General features: G+C 52.4%; 1 protein-coding gene across 3 annotated transcripts in view; it reads left to right on the top strand.

Moving 5' to 3' along the window:
• The first annotated feature begins 584 nt into the window (after window positions 1-584).
• SULF2 (sulfatase 2) overlaps window positions 585-15,504 on the top strand; it is a 102,223-nt gene continuing 87,303 nt past the window's right edge. Inside the window, exon 1 of one of the 3 annotated variants that reach the window (XM_080685557.1) lies at window positions 585-716. The gene's annotated coding sequence lies outside the window, so the exon portion shown is untranslated. The other 2 variants (XM_080685556.1, XM_080685555.1) reach the window with 2 other exon arrangements.

Raw genomic sequence — 15,504 nt, 5'->3', positions numbered from 1 at the left:
GACCGTGGGTCAGCCCCGTTCTTCTCTGGCCTCTTCTGTGTTCTGGAGACAGTGAAAACCGCGGTAGACAGCACCACCTTGAGTCTAATTCCTCCCCTTTCGAAGGAAGCCCGTTTCTCCATTCTTTCCTATTCCGGGACCATTTCTGGGCAATGCAGCTATTTTCACTTGAGCTCAAGTTAATGTCTTGGGGAGCTTCCCGGGCGCGTGGGAAGGCCCCAGGTGCGTGGGCAATTCACCCTGCGATCTAGCTGCAGGCCCGGCTCCAGCCCGCGTCTCCAAAGGCAAAAGTATGTAGTCAGAGGTGAGCTCGGGGCTCTCAGCGAAGGCGGTGGGTGTTTTCAAACCCAGGCGAGCCCTCGTGGAAGCAGATAAAAGCAAACATTTATTAACGTGTCATTACGAGGGGAGCCCCCGGCGGGGCTGTTTCAAGCCCCGAGGAACATTTGGCTCCCTCCAGCTCAGGAGAAGGAAAAGAAGGCGGAAAAGAGACAAGGATTCTCTTCGTTTGCGGCGAAGTGGACCTGATCGATGGCCCTCCTGACTTTATTGCGATAATTGATTTATTAGCGATGCCCCCCTCCTCGTTTGTGGGTTGCACGCACACACACACTCGCACGCACGGCTCTGGCTCGCGTCCCTCCTCATTTCAGCTCCAGGGCTAATCTCACAGCTGTTTCAACTCTCCGCGGAAAGCGAGCGGGAGCGTGTGTCGGGTGAGTGTGCGTCTGTGTCCCGGCGAGGGTGCGCGCTCGACGCCGGGAGCGCGGCCAGCCGGGTCCCGCGACTTCGGGAGGCCGGGAGCTGCCCGGACCTCAGCTCTCCGCCGCTGCCCCGTCCGGGGCCAGACTTCGGGACCGGGGCCGTGCACCGGGGACAGCCGGGCCGGACTGGCCGGGACGCACGTCCCTCCTGCCAGAGGTAAAGGGCTCACGCGCTGGGAACGCGGGGAGAGCGCCGCGGCGGGGTCCCGGTTCCCCAGCTCCCGCCGCCCGCGGCTCCCGGTCTGACGCTCCCCGCCCCGGCGAGCTCTTGCCTCGCCGGGCGCGTAGGCTGGCAGGCGGCGGGGGCCGTGCCGCGCCGTGCCAAGGGGCTGGCTCGGGCAGCGCGGCCGGCCGGCTGGGGAGGTGTAAGACTGGCCCGGGCGGGGCGGGGCGGGGCGCGGACCCGGACTTTGGCGAGGGCGGTGCGCCGGGGCGGGGGCGGCGACGGAGCCGCGGAGCGAGGGACGGGAGGAGGCGGAGGGCGGGGAGGGAGGAGCAGCAGCCGCACTAGCTGAGGATGCAGCAGCGGCGGCGGTGGCGGCAGCAGCAGCGGCGTGGAGTCCCCTGCGTCCCGCAGCCGGGGCGGGCTGCGGCAGAGGTGGCGGCGCCCCGCGCCGGGTGAGGCCGCCGAGGCCGTGCGCGCTGGTGAGTGGGGTGCCACGGCCGGGTGGGTGAGACGGGGGCTCCCCTCGGCCGGAGCCTGCCCCGGGGTGAGCGTGGCCGCGAGCGCCGCCCAGGTGAGCTGGGGCCGGCCCCGACCGCCCGGCTCCGGCCCCTCGTTGCGCGCGGAGGTGGGACCGGGTGGGCGGGAGAGAGGCTCCGGCGCCAGCGGGCCGCAGGGGGTTGACCCGTTTGACCTCGCTGGCGGGCCGGGCACCTCCCACCGCGCCCCTGACCTGCGGACGCGCCACTCGGAGCCCTTGAGGCCACGGGGAAAGCGAGTCTGAGCCCGCCGACCGCTGGGGGTTGGCCTCCTTGACCCCTTTGAGTTTAGACCCAATAGACTGGCAAGAAGCTAAGACCACGTGGGGCTTGTCCGGGCAGGACTCGGAAAAGCGGGGGACCAGAGCTTGGGAGTGACTGGGAACTCACAGATACCGTGAGGGCAAAGTTCCTCCCAGGCTGGGTCAGAACCAGTTCTCAAAGCCTTACAGAGGGTTGCTCCCCGCCTGGGGCTCCTGAGGGTTTCAGAAGTTTGGCTGCGATTTCTAGGACAGCACTTTAAAAAACAAACATTCTTTGTAGTAATTCATTCATTCGTTCTACAAGCATTAACGGGTGCACCTCGTGGTACCAGGCACTGAGTTAGGTTCCAGGGAAACAAGATGAACAAGAGCCCGGTTCCTGAGCACCAGAAGCTCTGGCCACTTGGAGGGCAGCCTGGAAAAAAGATGAGTCTTAGGTGGAAAACAGTAAGGAGACACCCACAAATCTTTGTTTGTCACATGACATCCTTCTGAGATTCCCCATCTACCTGGAGACCCAAAGGCCACTCACCCCTGCACATAGTAAGTGCCTGCACACAGTAGGACAGTGCAGACCTGCATTCTGGCAGTCCTCATCCTCCTCTTCCCCCTTCTGAAAGTTCTGACTCATTCTCTGCCCCTTCTCTCTGGCCAGTCTTTCCTGCAGCTTGTTTTAATCACTTTTTGAGTTAAAAGTCAATATTTAATTAACCAAGTAATTGCGCTCAGCTTACATTTGAATCTGGGTATTTGCACATCTGTGCATGTCAGGACACCCGTTCTCTTGCCCCTCCATCTGTCTCTGCCTCTCTCCCACACTGGGGTCCCCCTCCTTTGGGGCAGAGAAGGGAGGCTGCTCTTGAGCAGGTTCTCTGGGGGACAGAGAAGCATAGGATGGGCTTTCCCTGGAGCAGAAGACTTATTCTCATCTGGTAGTTAATAGTGAAGAGATTTCTTACTGCATCTCCGCTCCCCATTACGGAACCATTGGAGGGTTTTAATTAAATTTAAGTCATTCGTTACATATAGAAAGGGGGTGGGGAGAGCAGGCCGAAGACCACTCATCTTGTAAGAGGTTTTCCAGCTTTGCTTGTCCCACATCATGGAGGAGAAAAAGCTCATCAAAACAACCTGTCCAGCCCTAGCCAGTTTGGCTCAGTGGATAGAGCGTTGGCTTGCAGACTGAAGGGTCCTGGGATCACTTCCAGTCAGGAGCACCTACTTGGGTTGCTAGCTCAATCCCCGGCCCCACTCGGGGCCTGGGCCAAGTTTATGTACATAAATGCATGTTAGTCTAACTGAATAGCTGAGGGTCAGTGTGGGTTTGGGCTTGGTATATATTTATTGGGGGGTTTTAGTTTGAACTTATGGCTTAATTTGAACTTCTAAAACCCTAATAACATGTTAGGTTTTCAAACTTAAGGGTTTAACGATGAGTTGATTATAAAAATGCTGGGCTTGGAGGAAGACAGTGTGGCTGTGTGTGAGACTCTGTGTGCGCGTGCACAGTCATGCATGTGCCCCCTCACTCCCCGCCCCCCTCAACAGCTCCATTCAGCTGCCATCCCGAGGACCTAGCTGATGTGTGGTTGCCCACCCTAGCGTTTGAAGTGCACCTTTTGATTTGGGGATAACATTTCCCCCTTGCTTTCTCTGGATATGTTCAATTTATCTGTTTGGACCTGCCTCAAGGGGGCAGCTTCTGGTCTGACTTAGCCAGACAGGGAATGTCACCCAACTCGATCAAGTCTGTTCTTAGATGTCGCCCCCCCTTAGAAAGAGACCAGAAGCCTGGTCCTGCAGAAGAACATCAGCATGTTGATTTGCTTGCAATTAAAAGAAAGGGCTTAGTGTGGACTTAAGGTGATTGATAACACTGATGTAGTGTGTTCTAAGGCCTTATACCTGAAAACTTATTTAACCCCCACAAAACCCTAAGAGGGCCTTTGATTGTTGTCAAAAATGAGGAAATCGAGGCCCAGAGGGGATCGTGACTCAAAGACAGCTGCTCGTTGGTAGAGCTGGAATTCAAGAGGCCCGCCTCCGGAGTTCACTCTGACCCACCACTCTCTCCTCCTCCATGACCTTGGCCTTTTTCCCAAATGTAGAAGAAACACATGCAGGAGAAGAAAACACATTTAGACAATAGAACTCTGAAAGGCAAAAGCCCTTTAGTGATCCCACTCCTCTCCCAAACCTCCACAGTTTGGGGACATCTCGAGTTTGTGTTTCGTTTGCAGGGCAGGGGCAGCTGAGGAAAATATGGGTTTGTCTGGCGAGTACACACACACTCCCCCTAGTCAAGATGCAAAGGAAAATAGCAAATGTGGCTGTCAGAAAAAAAGCCTCGAGGTCTGAGATAAAGGATTGTGCCTCCTGAAAACAATGGCAAGAGGGTTAAAATTCTCCTGGAGGTGCAGCCCTCTTGTGGTGGGTGATGGAGTCACATGAGCCTGTCCCTGCAGGGGGTGGGGTGGTCCAGAGTGTTTGTGGCAGGTCTGGCCCTTGTGCCCAGTGGATGTGGAAAGTGGAGCCTCTCTCTCCATGCTGACCTGTAGGCGAGGGAGGCCTCACCCGGGCCTGCCTTCCGTGGGCCTCCTGTGATGGGGCCTGGTGGGAAATCTGCCATACCCCTGATCTGGATTCAAGGCACTATCTAATTGGAAGATCATTAAGATCATTATAATTAATTGGCATCCTGATAAATGGCATGATGGCCTAATTGGGGTGGTTGCTAGGGAACTAGGGCTCACTTGGAGCCAAAAGCGGAAGAGGCCTTGGGCTGGCCGCAGTTGGGCAGTAGGGTTTAGACCCGGCAATTCATGGGAAGGGAAAGCAGTCTTCACCCACATCTGCTGGTCTTTCCTGAGCAGCTGCTGTGTGCAGGTTGCAAATGGACTATAGTTAGGGGCATTTTCCTAGAAAGACTATAAAGGAGTCAGGATCCTTTCTCTTGTAAGCAACCGAAAGGCGGGAGGGGTGTGTCTGAACGAGCATAAGGAAAAAGAAGGGGAATTGTTGGCTTTCATAACGAAAAAATGCTAAGGTACAGCTTCAGGCACAGCTGGAGTCAAGTCTCAGAGATTGTCATGAGAACCTGTCCCTCCATCTCTGCTTTTCCTTCCAGGGGCTGGTTTCTCTCTCCGGCTGCAAGCGGTGGGCAGGCTCCGGCCACCGTGGTTAGGAGAACCACACTGCCTGGCTACCTGCCCAGCAGTGTGATCCAGAGAGTGTTACTTAACCTGTCTGTGCCCCGGTGTTCCCATCAGCAAATGATGATGATCATAGCACCTGTCTCCTGGTTCGTGGCAAAGGATGAAATGAGCTCATCAATGCCAGGTGCTTACTTAGCACTGCATGGACACAGGCAAGCCCTCAGTGAACGTTGGTTACCATAATTGAGGTGTGGAGCTGGCTGTTGAAGAGCAGTCCTTTCTGGTTTAAGCCCAACAAGAAAGAACAAGCTTCTTTTCAGGTACTGCCCACTCAAGCCCTGAGCTACTCTCTGATTGGACTGTCTTATGTTATGTGCTCACTGCAAACCAATCACTGGCCAAGAAAATGACGCCCCAACAATGGGCTTGGGCCAGGCTCCCAAAGCCTTACTCTGGAGCTGGAGATGGAAGCACTGGACCCCAAAGCCCTGGAGAAGGCATGTGGGGGATCCCAGTGAAAGGCAGCCTGGTTGCTAGGGAGGCAGATAGCTAGTATCTACGATGAGGAGGGACACTAATGTGAGAGATGATGGTCAAATGGACCTGTCTCCATTTTGGTCCAAGTGGGAACCATGGAAATAGCTACTGGGTGGGCAGCTTCCCCTCCTTCTCCACTGGGCTCAACAGGCATTGGAGGCCTGACTTTTCTGCCTTAGTGTCTGAAATATGCAGCTTGGCCTTGATTCTGTGCTTTCTGGTAGCCAGGGGCAGTGTTTGCCCAGCCTTCCACTGTGAGAATCATCGGGAGGTATTTGTCTTAAAAAATGCAAAGTCCCGACCCTGCTGAGGCAAACCCCCAGGGAGGGCCCTGGATGCTGGGGAATGAGCCAGAGTCCCATAGTGTACTCCCCACCAGCTGGGAGGTGTGGGAAAGAGGGCCCTGGAGTGTGCATATTTTGTTTTCCTACCTGAATGAGGGAATGCCAGAAGGCAGGGGAAAGGCTCCAAATGAGATCAGAGATACAAAGGTGTTGGAAAAACTGCCGTACAGAATAAGATGGCATTCCTCTTGTGTCAGTGCTTGCATGTTTATTGAGCAGCTGCTGTGTGCCAGGCCCTGTGTTAGGCACTGGGATGAACAAGAGAGTTCCTGCTTTCATGGAACTTAACATTCCAAAGTGGAGAAGCAGGTAACACACAAGCAAACAAGGCCACAAAGGAGGCTCTTTTGGAAAGTGACAAGCTCTACGGTAGAAACAAAATATGGATATGCTGGAAAATGATTGCATGATGGCGTAGAGGTCAGGGGGAATGTTGGCAGGTAGTCAGGGGAGGCCTTTCTGAGGAAGTGACCTTTGAGCTGTGACCTAAGTTTTGAGAATGGGCCGTCCTTGGGAAGATTTGAGGGAAGAGCATTCCAGGTAGAGGGAACAGCCAGTGCAAAGGCCTGGAGGTGGAGAGGTGTGGTCTGTCCTGTTCAAAACACAAGCAGAAGTCCAGTGGATGGAGGGTAGTGAATAAACTGGAAGGAGGGGAGGGGAGGCCTGTGATGAGAAATACTGGCCATGGTGAGAAACAGATTTTTATTTTAAATGAAACAAAACTATTGGAGAGTTTTAAGTCAAGGACAACATAATTTGTGTTTTACAAAGACCTCAGTGCCTACACTGAGAGGTATTGCAAAGAATGCTGGGACATGAGGATGGGGGAGCTAGATATTGGCCTGGATGGTGATGGTCCCAATGCAGATTGGAGTGAAAAGGGTGGATTGAAGGCAAAGCCAGTGGAACTTTCTGGTGGATTGAATATTCAGAACGAGGGGAAGAGCTGTGGTTCTCTACCAAGGTGACATTGTCCTCCCAGGGACGTTTAGCAGTGTCTGGAGGCATTTTTGGTTGTCACACTGGGGAAGGAGGTGCTGGCCACAAACCACCTTACAGTGTAGGACAGCCCCCCTCCAGCAAATATTCTTAGTGCCAGGGAGTCAAAAATGGCTGGGCAGCCTGGTATGTAGTGATTCCTAAATAGGAAAGACTGGGAGAGAAGGTTTGGGGTGGGGGGATCCAGAATTTAGTTGTGGAAATGTTGGGTTTGAGATGACACTCGGCCTGCGTATCTGATAGCTCAGTGGGTGCTAAATACACAAGTCTGGAGCTGGTTGGGGTTGGCCACCTAAATTTGGGAGTCATCAGCGCATCCATATTATTTTAAGTCATGGGACTGGACACAATCATCCAGGGAGAATGTATTTTGTTCTCTGGTGTGGTTTTCTCCCTTCTTCCCCCAACCCCCAGGCCTGTCATACATCCATTTGATGAATATTTTTAGCACATCCCACATGCTCACCTCTCAATAACACTTCTTAGAAATTCCCAAACCCTCAGGCTGAGCCTCCCCTTTTCCATCTCCTCAGTGATTACAAGACAGAAATTAAATACGCACAACTCTGCAACAGATGCCCTTAGGGGGAAATAGCTTCAGGTCATGCAGGATCTTGAGCCTCGCAGGCCCCACAATGCCTCCTGTTGGCGTGGTCTTCACACCTCCTCCTCAGTCCAGACCCAGACTTCATGGGATTCTTTCTAACCAGAGACCACCCCTGTTTTGAATTCTCCGCAGTCTCTTACTATGATTCCAAAATACATGTTGCCCAGTGGCCCTGATCTCTGCCGTGTAGCTTCATGTTATAAAAGGCCTGGTCCACCTGGGCTCTGCTTGGAACTTAAATGAATTCTACCCCAAACTCAGAGTCATTGTGTACAAGTTCTTTGTGCGTGAGTTGACGGGCAGGGCCATCCCTGGGGACCACAAGCAGTACCCAAGATGTGTTTGACCAGGTGGACGCCAGATGTGTTAGGGGAAGAATATTGCCAGCAGTCTTCCTTATTGGCTACAGATCAGCGAGTGACTTGACCCACAAGTCTCGGTGGCCAGAAAAGGAGAACTTTCTGATAAGAGATTGAAAAAACTATTAGTCCACAGAAGTTCAGGAGATGTTGATGCTCTGATGAAAGTCAGATCATCCAAAACTGCTTCCGGCCTGCTCTAAGAGACCCCTTTCACAGACTTCTGAATGCAGGCAACTTTAAAGAACATCTTAGAGAACAGGAAAGCCTGCTAGTTCTTAGTAACGTGCATATAGACCACATCATCTTTATACACTCATCAGTCAATGAACTCTTAGTTTCCATGTCTTGACTATTATAAATGATGCTGCAGTGAATATGGGGGTGCAAATATCTCTTCAAGTTGGTGTTTTTGTGGGGGGGGGGGTAGATAAATACCCAGAAGAAGAATTGCTGGATCATGTGGTAGCTCTATGTTTAATGCGGGGGCGGGGGGGTAACCTCCATATTGTTTTCCATAGTGGCTACACCAGTTCTTTTTAGCTTTTTGAAGTGCTTTTGCAGCTAGCTTCTGTAGGCCTTCTCAGCCACTCTGCCCATAGGAAAGGCCATTGGTCTCCCTCCTACAGATGAAGACAGTCCAGCTCAGAGAGGTGACAGCAAATCAAAGGCGTAGTTGGGCTTAGAGCTCAATTCTGTGGCTTCCTGAGCCAATGAACTACACCATGTCCTGGTCCCCATCCTACCCCACCCACCTCCCTTAGGCCTCAGTGAGGCCAACTCAGGAAAGAGCATTCCTCAGGAACTGACCTGCAGGACCCGGCCGTGGCCTATCCTAGCAGCCCAAGGTGAGGCTAGTCGCCGTGTGCACAGGGATATGTTTGTGAGTGAGCAGAGGTTCCTAACAGAATCTCCAGGGGAGCGCTGAAAAATCCCAGCCCCAGGCCTCACCCAGACCGGTTAAATTGGCAACTGCAGGGCGGGGGCCTGGGCATCAGGGTATTTTTTAGCTGCCAAGCCATTCCAACGTGCAGCTGAAGTTGAGAACCACTGAAGCAAGGAGAGAGGTGCTAGATGGAGTGCCTTCTGCCGGGCATTTCTATGAAGTCCTAAGAGAGCTTCTTGGTGGTGACAGTTCCTTGAATGAGCCACCCCCCTCCGGGCGCTCTTTGCACCCATAATAAAGTCCAACTCTTTGCTGAATATTATCCTGCACCACCTGGTCTCTGCCTCTGTCTCCCTCCATAGTCCTCTAACCTTATTGCACCCAGTCACACTGGCCTCCTTTCTGTTCCTTGGTTGCATCAAAGCTTGTTCCAACCCCAGGGCCTTTGCACTTGCTGTCCCCCTGCCTGGACTGTTCTTCCTTTGTAGTGTCACAAGTTTAGCTCCTTCTGATCCTTCAGATCTCAGCTCAACTGTCACATCCTTAGAATGCCTAGAATGACCTGTTTTATGTTTATAGCACTTAATCACTCTGGAATTATATCAATTTTCTTATTTATCCTTTGTCCTCTCTCCTCTCATTAAAATAATGAAACCTGTGACTGCAGGGCCCTTGTCTGTCTCATTCACCTCTGTATCCCAGCACCTAGAGCAGCCTTGGGCAAACTACACCCGCGAGCCGGATCCGGCTGTTCTATCCGGTTCTCTTGCTCTCCCCTCCGCTCCTTTACTTTGAATTTATATTAGTTCACACAAACACTCCATCCATGCTTTTGTTCCGGCCCTCCGGTCCAGTTTAAGAACCCATTGTGGCCCTCGAGTCAAAAAGTTTGCCCACCCCTGACTAGAGTAAGGCCTGGCACTCTGAATGCTCAGGAAATACGTTTTGGGTGAAGGGATCAAGAAAGGAGGCTTGGAGATTACTGGTGGGTCTGAATCTAGTATTCAGGGATCCTTGCTCAAAGGTGACTGCTCAGGGCAAAGCAGTCAAAACCTGTTTGTCATTCCCACGAAGTCATGTACCCTCCTGGCACCCAGCCCAGTGCTGGAGCTGGGTTTTGTGCTAACATCATCCCCCTCCGGCCACAGCAGGAACATTATGCCCTGCAGAGGGCTGGTAGACGCTCCAGTTCCTACCAGTCTCGGGCCACTTGGGATGTGAGAACTAATCTGTGAGATCAGTGTGGTGACATTCTAATGAGAGCTTTCAGGGCTAAGATTTCTGAATGTACCCTCAGAAATACAGCTCTCCCACCTTCAGTAGTCCGCTCCTAAAAGGCACTGTCATGGTGCAGGAGACCAGCCTCTCTCGTCTCCTCTCCCCAGTCCACACTCCTAACATTTACTGAGCCTGTCTACGTGCCAGGCAGCGTTCCGAGTGCCAGCTTAGGTGACTGTGTAGTAATGTCCTGTGGAGCAGCGAGTCTTAGTCCATTCAGGCTACCAAAACGGAATACCAGACACGGGATGGCTTATCAACAACAAGATACTTCTTTCTTACACCCCTGGGGGCTGGGAAGTCCAAGATGAAGGTGGCAGCAGATCCAGTGTCTGGCGAGAGCCCACTTTCTGATTCATTGATGCCACCTTCTCACTAGATGTGTCCTCACATGGCAGATAGGTGAGGGAGCTCTCTGGAGTCCTTTTATAGGGGCACTAATCCCATTCCTGAGGGCTCCACCCTCATGACCTAGTCACCTCCCAAACACACTATCTCCAACACTTTGTTCATACCAAATGGCCACACTGCCGGGAACCAATTCCAACATGTCATAATTGTAAGAGTTTCATCAAAAGGTTGATGAAGCTTGGGGGGCTCAACAAGGGCTGAGCCACATATGTAGTTTACCTGTTGGAACGGCTGGAAAGGCACTTCCCCCAAACCTGAATAGGATTATTGTTAACTCTCAGACAGCTCAGGGCATCTTAATCTGCATGTTACTGCCTCCTGTTGGCCAAACACCTGAACAGCTGTAGGCTATTCCCCAATCTGACAATGCTTCTGTAAAACCTACCCTTTGAAACCCTACCCTTTGAAGTGTATTATCTCCACCTTGCCTTAGGAGAATTTGTGTTAATAAATAGCAAGGGATCCTCAGTCAAGGGGTAGTCTTTAGCTCCTTTAGCTGAAGCTCCTCTGACCCCCAATGCCTTTCAAAACTACCTTTCGTCCTTGGACTCCTTCTTAATCATCTGCACACAGCCTTTCTCCAGAATGCTGAACCCTTCATAATGCTGGGACAAGAACCCCGGCATTAATGGCCACCCACCCAGGGGCACCAATGCATTGCAACTCTGTTTATGATAACAGTGGAGTCTAATATCATTGACTTTATTTGTTGCCAAGCATTTAGTCATCACAACGGCCCTTGCTTTCATAAAGGAGGAGACTGAGGCACTGTGTGGAATAGCCCTGCTAGAACAGGAGCTCCTTAAGCTTGTTTATCGTTGTACCATCAGTGCTTGGCTTGGTGGTGATTTGAATCAATGAGTCGAAAGAATGAATGAATGAATGATGTGCTCTTCTAAGTGTTCATCTGATTAAAGCCACTAGCCCCAGGAGACCAAACATGTTGACTCATCCTTGAGGAGTTAATAGGTCCTTGGTGGCAGTCCAGGTGGAGGAGTGGGCTCTAGTTAGTGTCATTCGGGATTCTTTGGGTGTGTCTGCTCTGCAGCAGATCACCCCCAACTCCATTGTTTAAAGCAGCAACAGTTTATCTCTAATGATTCTGTTGATTGACAGGGGGTTCTTCTGCTTCATGTGATATCAGCTGCAAGATCCGAAACGGCTGCATTCAGATGGCTGGCCGCTAGTGCTGGTCACACGACAGCAGCTCCGTGGGGGCCATCAGCTAAATGGCTCTAGTCTCCTCCACATGGCCCTTTCTCACGGCTGCTTGTGCTTCCTCACAGTATGGGGATCTCAGGGCAGCCTGACTGCTAAGCCTGCAACAAAGGAAAGCTGCCAGGCCTTCCTAAGGCTTTAGCTTAGGAAGTTCTAGGGAGCTCAGAGCAGGAGCTGCTGGCAGCCTCCAAGGTTCCAAAGGGACAGACACACCCCTGCTTTTTCCTTCTGTCCTTGACACTCCATTTGAGAGTCAGGGCCCCAGGGAGAGTCTGATTCGCCAACTTTGGTCACACAATCGCCCCTTGGTTACATGGCAAGAGAAGGTAGGGCCTCCTGGCCAGGGGAGAGCATCCTCAAAAGGAAATTGGGATGCTATTGTCAAAAGAAGGGGACCAGATGCTGGACAGACAAAAAGTTAGAAAGCTCTGCATACCCCCTGAATAAGCGGCTCTGCCTCAGGATGAGCAGTGAACATTTTTAAATGAATGAATGAATGGCAGGTGAATGGGTGGATGGGTCAGAGGTGCTTTTCATTCAGATGGGTTGAATGAATGAATGAATGAATTTTTTTTTAAGTCTAGTATAAGTAGAATGCCCAAAACTGTATGGTAGCTCTTCAAGGACAAGGGCCCCATAGCTCAGGCACTGCTGGGGGACTGGGAACCCTATTATGGGGCAAAGCCAGCTCCCACAATCCCTGCCACACCTCAGCATCCCCACCCCAAGGATAGGGATGGTTTGAGTTGACATCTGGAAGAGAGAGCAAACATGGTAATGAGGGAGAAGCTGGCATGATGGGTGTGCTCCCACCTCCCCAGACCGCACCCCACCATGGACACTGACAACCCAGTTCTCTGCCCTCTCTTGCAGTCACTGTACACCTGTGCACACAGTACCCCTAGAAACACCCAATGAGGCCCCCAGCGGCGGTGAGACCACCAGTTGCAGACACTGATCCGAGCTTGAAGAGCATCTCTGACCCACGGCTGTGCTCCCACTTGACGGTCTATTTCCAGCTGCTAATTAGATTGCACAGCCTGCCAGGGTTGGAAATGGACCTGTCATTCCAAATTCCCTCGACTCGCGTCTCTAAATTTAGTGGGTTATTTGGTCAAAGTAGCTTCAGACTCCCTCCCTGCCTATGAGGACAAGCATCTCAAATAATTGTAAGCGTCGGGCTGTTTCCAAGGTGAGCTAATGAGAAGCTATCTGCTAATAGCAGGGGCATGATGGGCGAGGATGGAGCACACGGCTGTGGATTGTGTGGGAAGGAAGAAATAATTGGATTATTCATACCGGCCCGTCAAAATAGCCTTTTATCCCTTTTATGTTCTTCTCGGAGGAAGCTACAATCTCTGGAAACATAAATACGTGTTCTGTGGCGAGAATCAGTACTGAGAGATGTGGGGTTAAAAATGGGGAGGGGGTGTGCCTGGAATTGTCAGTCCTGGCACAGGCAGTCTGCACTGGGAACCAGCCCACAGTTAGGCGTGAATAATGACTCTGTTCAGGTCCGACTTTATTGCTTTTGGCCAAAGGCCTTTTGCAGAAATAACTTTGTAACTTGCTGCCAGGGAAGCTTTTGTCCTCAGCGAAGGCAAAAGAACAAAGAACAGAAGTGGGAATTTCTGTATCTGATTCCCATTTCCCCTAAACACCGAGGAAGGCAGCGGGTGTGGCCTACCTGGCAGGCGTGAGCTGGGGGAAGGCGGTCCGGCCTCGCCTATGCCAGGCTGCCACTCCGCTCCTTCCTCCTGCCACTCTGGTCTTTACACTGCCCTTCAAGCAGACCCACTCGTTTCCACCACAGGGCCTTTGCACTGCTTTTTCCTTTGCTTAGAAAGCATTTCACCCACAACTGCCTTCTCACCCCCTTTCATTCTCAGCTCAAACAGCACCTCCTCCTAGAGGCCTCCCCCAATTTACTCTATCCTGTGACTTGATAAGTTCCCTCAAAGCTCTTAAGAAAATCTGAAATTCATCTTCATTTGTTAATTACCTGTCTTCCCCACCAGAATGTCAGCTCCTTGAGGACAGAGGCCTGGTCTGCCTTATGTCCACTGCTGTCAACCAGCATCCCTCACAGCACCTGGCACAGAGTAGGCGCTCGGAAAAGATCAGGTGGCTTTGAAGGGTTACAAATAGTCTCCCAGCCCAACGCCTGCTCAGTATTTAAAATGTCTTAATGTTTCACTTTAGAAACTGTGTCTCCAGTGAGGTCCAGTCCCCACCCTTCCCTGTTCCCCTAAATCCAGCCACATCGCTCATTTAATTCTCCTGCCTGGACCTGCGTGCATTTGAGTTTGTCTCCCCGCTTTAGACAAAGGCTCTCTCCAAAGGTAACCAAACAGCATCAGACTTCTTGAGAACCAGGCCTTGGGCCAGCCCTCTGGGCTCCAGGGACCCAGGCCATGGTGTGGATCAAGGGGCGGCCCTCTTTCTAGGGGTCCTTATATGGGTCGTAAGTGACTGCGAATCTTAGTGAGCAGGTCATTCCCTTTTCTCTCTTCCAAGCCCTCTAACATCAAGGAGGGAGTCCCATTAACCCCTCCTGCCTGGTCTTCAGGAGGCCTGCTCCCCTTGTACGAAAAAGCTCAGTGCCCCTGGCAAGCAAGAATTGAACCACAGGGTCATTGCCTGTAGCAGGTAGAGACCAGGGATACTGCTAACCACCCTACAATGCACAGGATGACCCACACAGAAAGCAGTGACCTGGCCCCAATGTCACTAGTGCCAAGTTGAGAGACCCTGGTTTAAGACACATGATGCTCATTCCCCATCTCTTCTGTCGATGAATTTGCTGAAAGAAGAAAGGGAGTGAATTAAATCTTCACCTGGAAGCAGGTGACAAGCAGAGCTTCCAAGCTCCTGACATACGATGCAGTGCCCAGGCCAAGTTCTGTCATGTTACCCCTCTCAGAGCAGACCACTGGCTTCCACAGCAGAAGCCCTGCCACTGGGCACATCCTGGGAGCTGCCTGTGAAGTGGCTGCGGTCGGGAGAAGCCGCATGGCCTAGGCCGAGCTCTAGCAGGTTGGGAGCTGTTTGCACCCCTCCCGCCCAGCCAGCCTGTTGCTGTCCCTCCCAAACCCGGAGCCCTGGCCTGGCACCCCACCAGCGTAAGTCTCCCACCACAGACAAGGCAGCGGCCACCCGATGAGACTTCCCCTCCTGGGTGGCTTCCCTGTCCGTGGTGGCCCTGAGCTCAGGGGGACAAAGGGCAGAGCCTGAGAGCGTCATTTCCACATCAGCTGGACGGCCTGGGGAAGTTAGGGCCACTTCCCCCAGATCAGTTCCCACTTCTGTTTGGCTGTAAGTGGCTTCCTTTCTACTGAAGAACAGGGCAGAGGGAAGTGTTGAGGTTTTGTTTTTGTTTTGTTTTTTAAGTGAGAATGAAGAAATGCTCTCAGTGCAGATAGGTGGAGGCAATTCCGTGCTTTGAAGTGAAGAGGGGAGGTTGTTGCTCTAGCTTCCACGTCCGGGGCAAGCCTTTCTCGGGTCCCTTCAGAACCTCCTGCCAGCGACCCATTGATGTCACCTCTTTGGGTCCTTTGAGGAGGAGTGGGGTCGGGACACCCTTCAGGTCACCCCAGCCACAAGAAGCTTGGCAGATGCAGACAGGCTGAATCTGACGCACGCGGAGTTTCGCTTCCTAGCAGGGGTGACACAGGCTCTCACCCCCTGCCATGCCCAGGCCTCTGTGACTTGGCCAAGTCTGCTGTGTTTTCCAACATGGCCATAGGATACCCCACCTCCTCACTTTCAGTGCCCATTGTATGTTCCTCAAACACCCAGGCACCTTCCTCTCTCAGGACATTTGCACTTGCTTTTCCCTGTGCCTGGAACACTGTGTCCCTAAATATCTGCAGGGCACATTCCTTCACCTCCTTCAGGACTCTGCCCAATGTAATCTTGGAGAGAGGCCTTTGCTGCCCCCCACCCCATATAAAATTGCAGCCTTCCCCCCACTAGAATTTC

Source organism: Plecotus auritus (genome assembly GCF_963455305.1).
Source record: "Plecotus auritus genome assembly, chromosome: 8".
Lineage (NCBI taxonomy): Eukaryota > Metazoa > Chordata > Mammalia > Chiroptera > Vespertilionidae > Plecotus > Plecotus auritus.
Note: the sequence above shows the minus strand (reverse complement) of the source record. Positions and strands in the feature narration are given on the sequence as shown.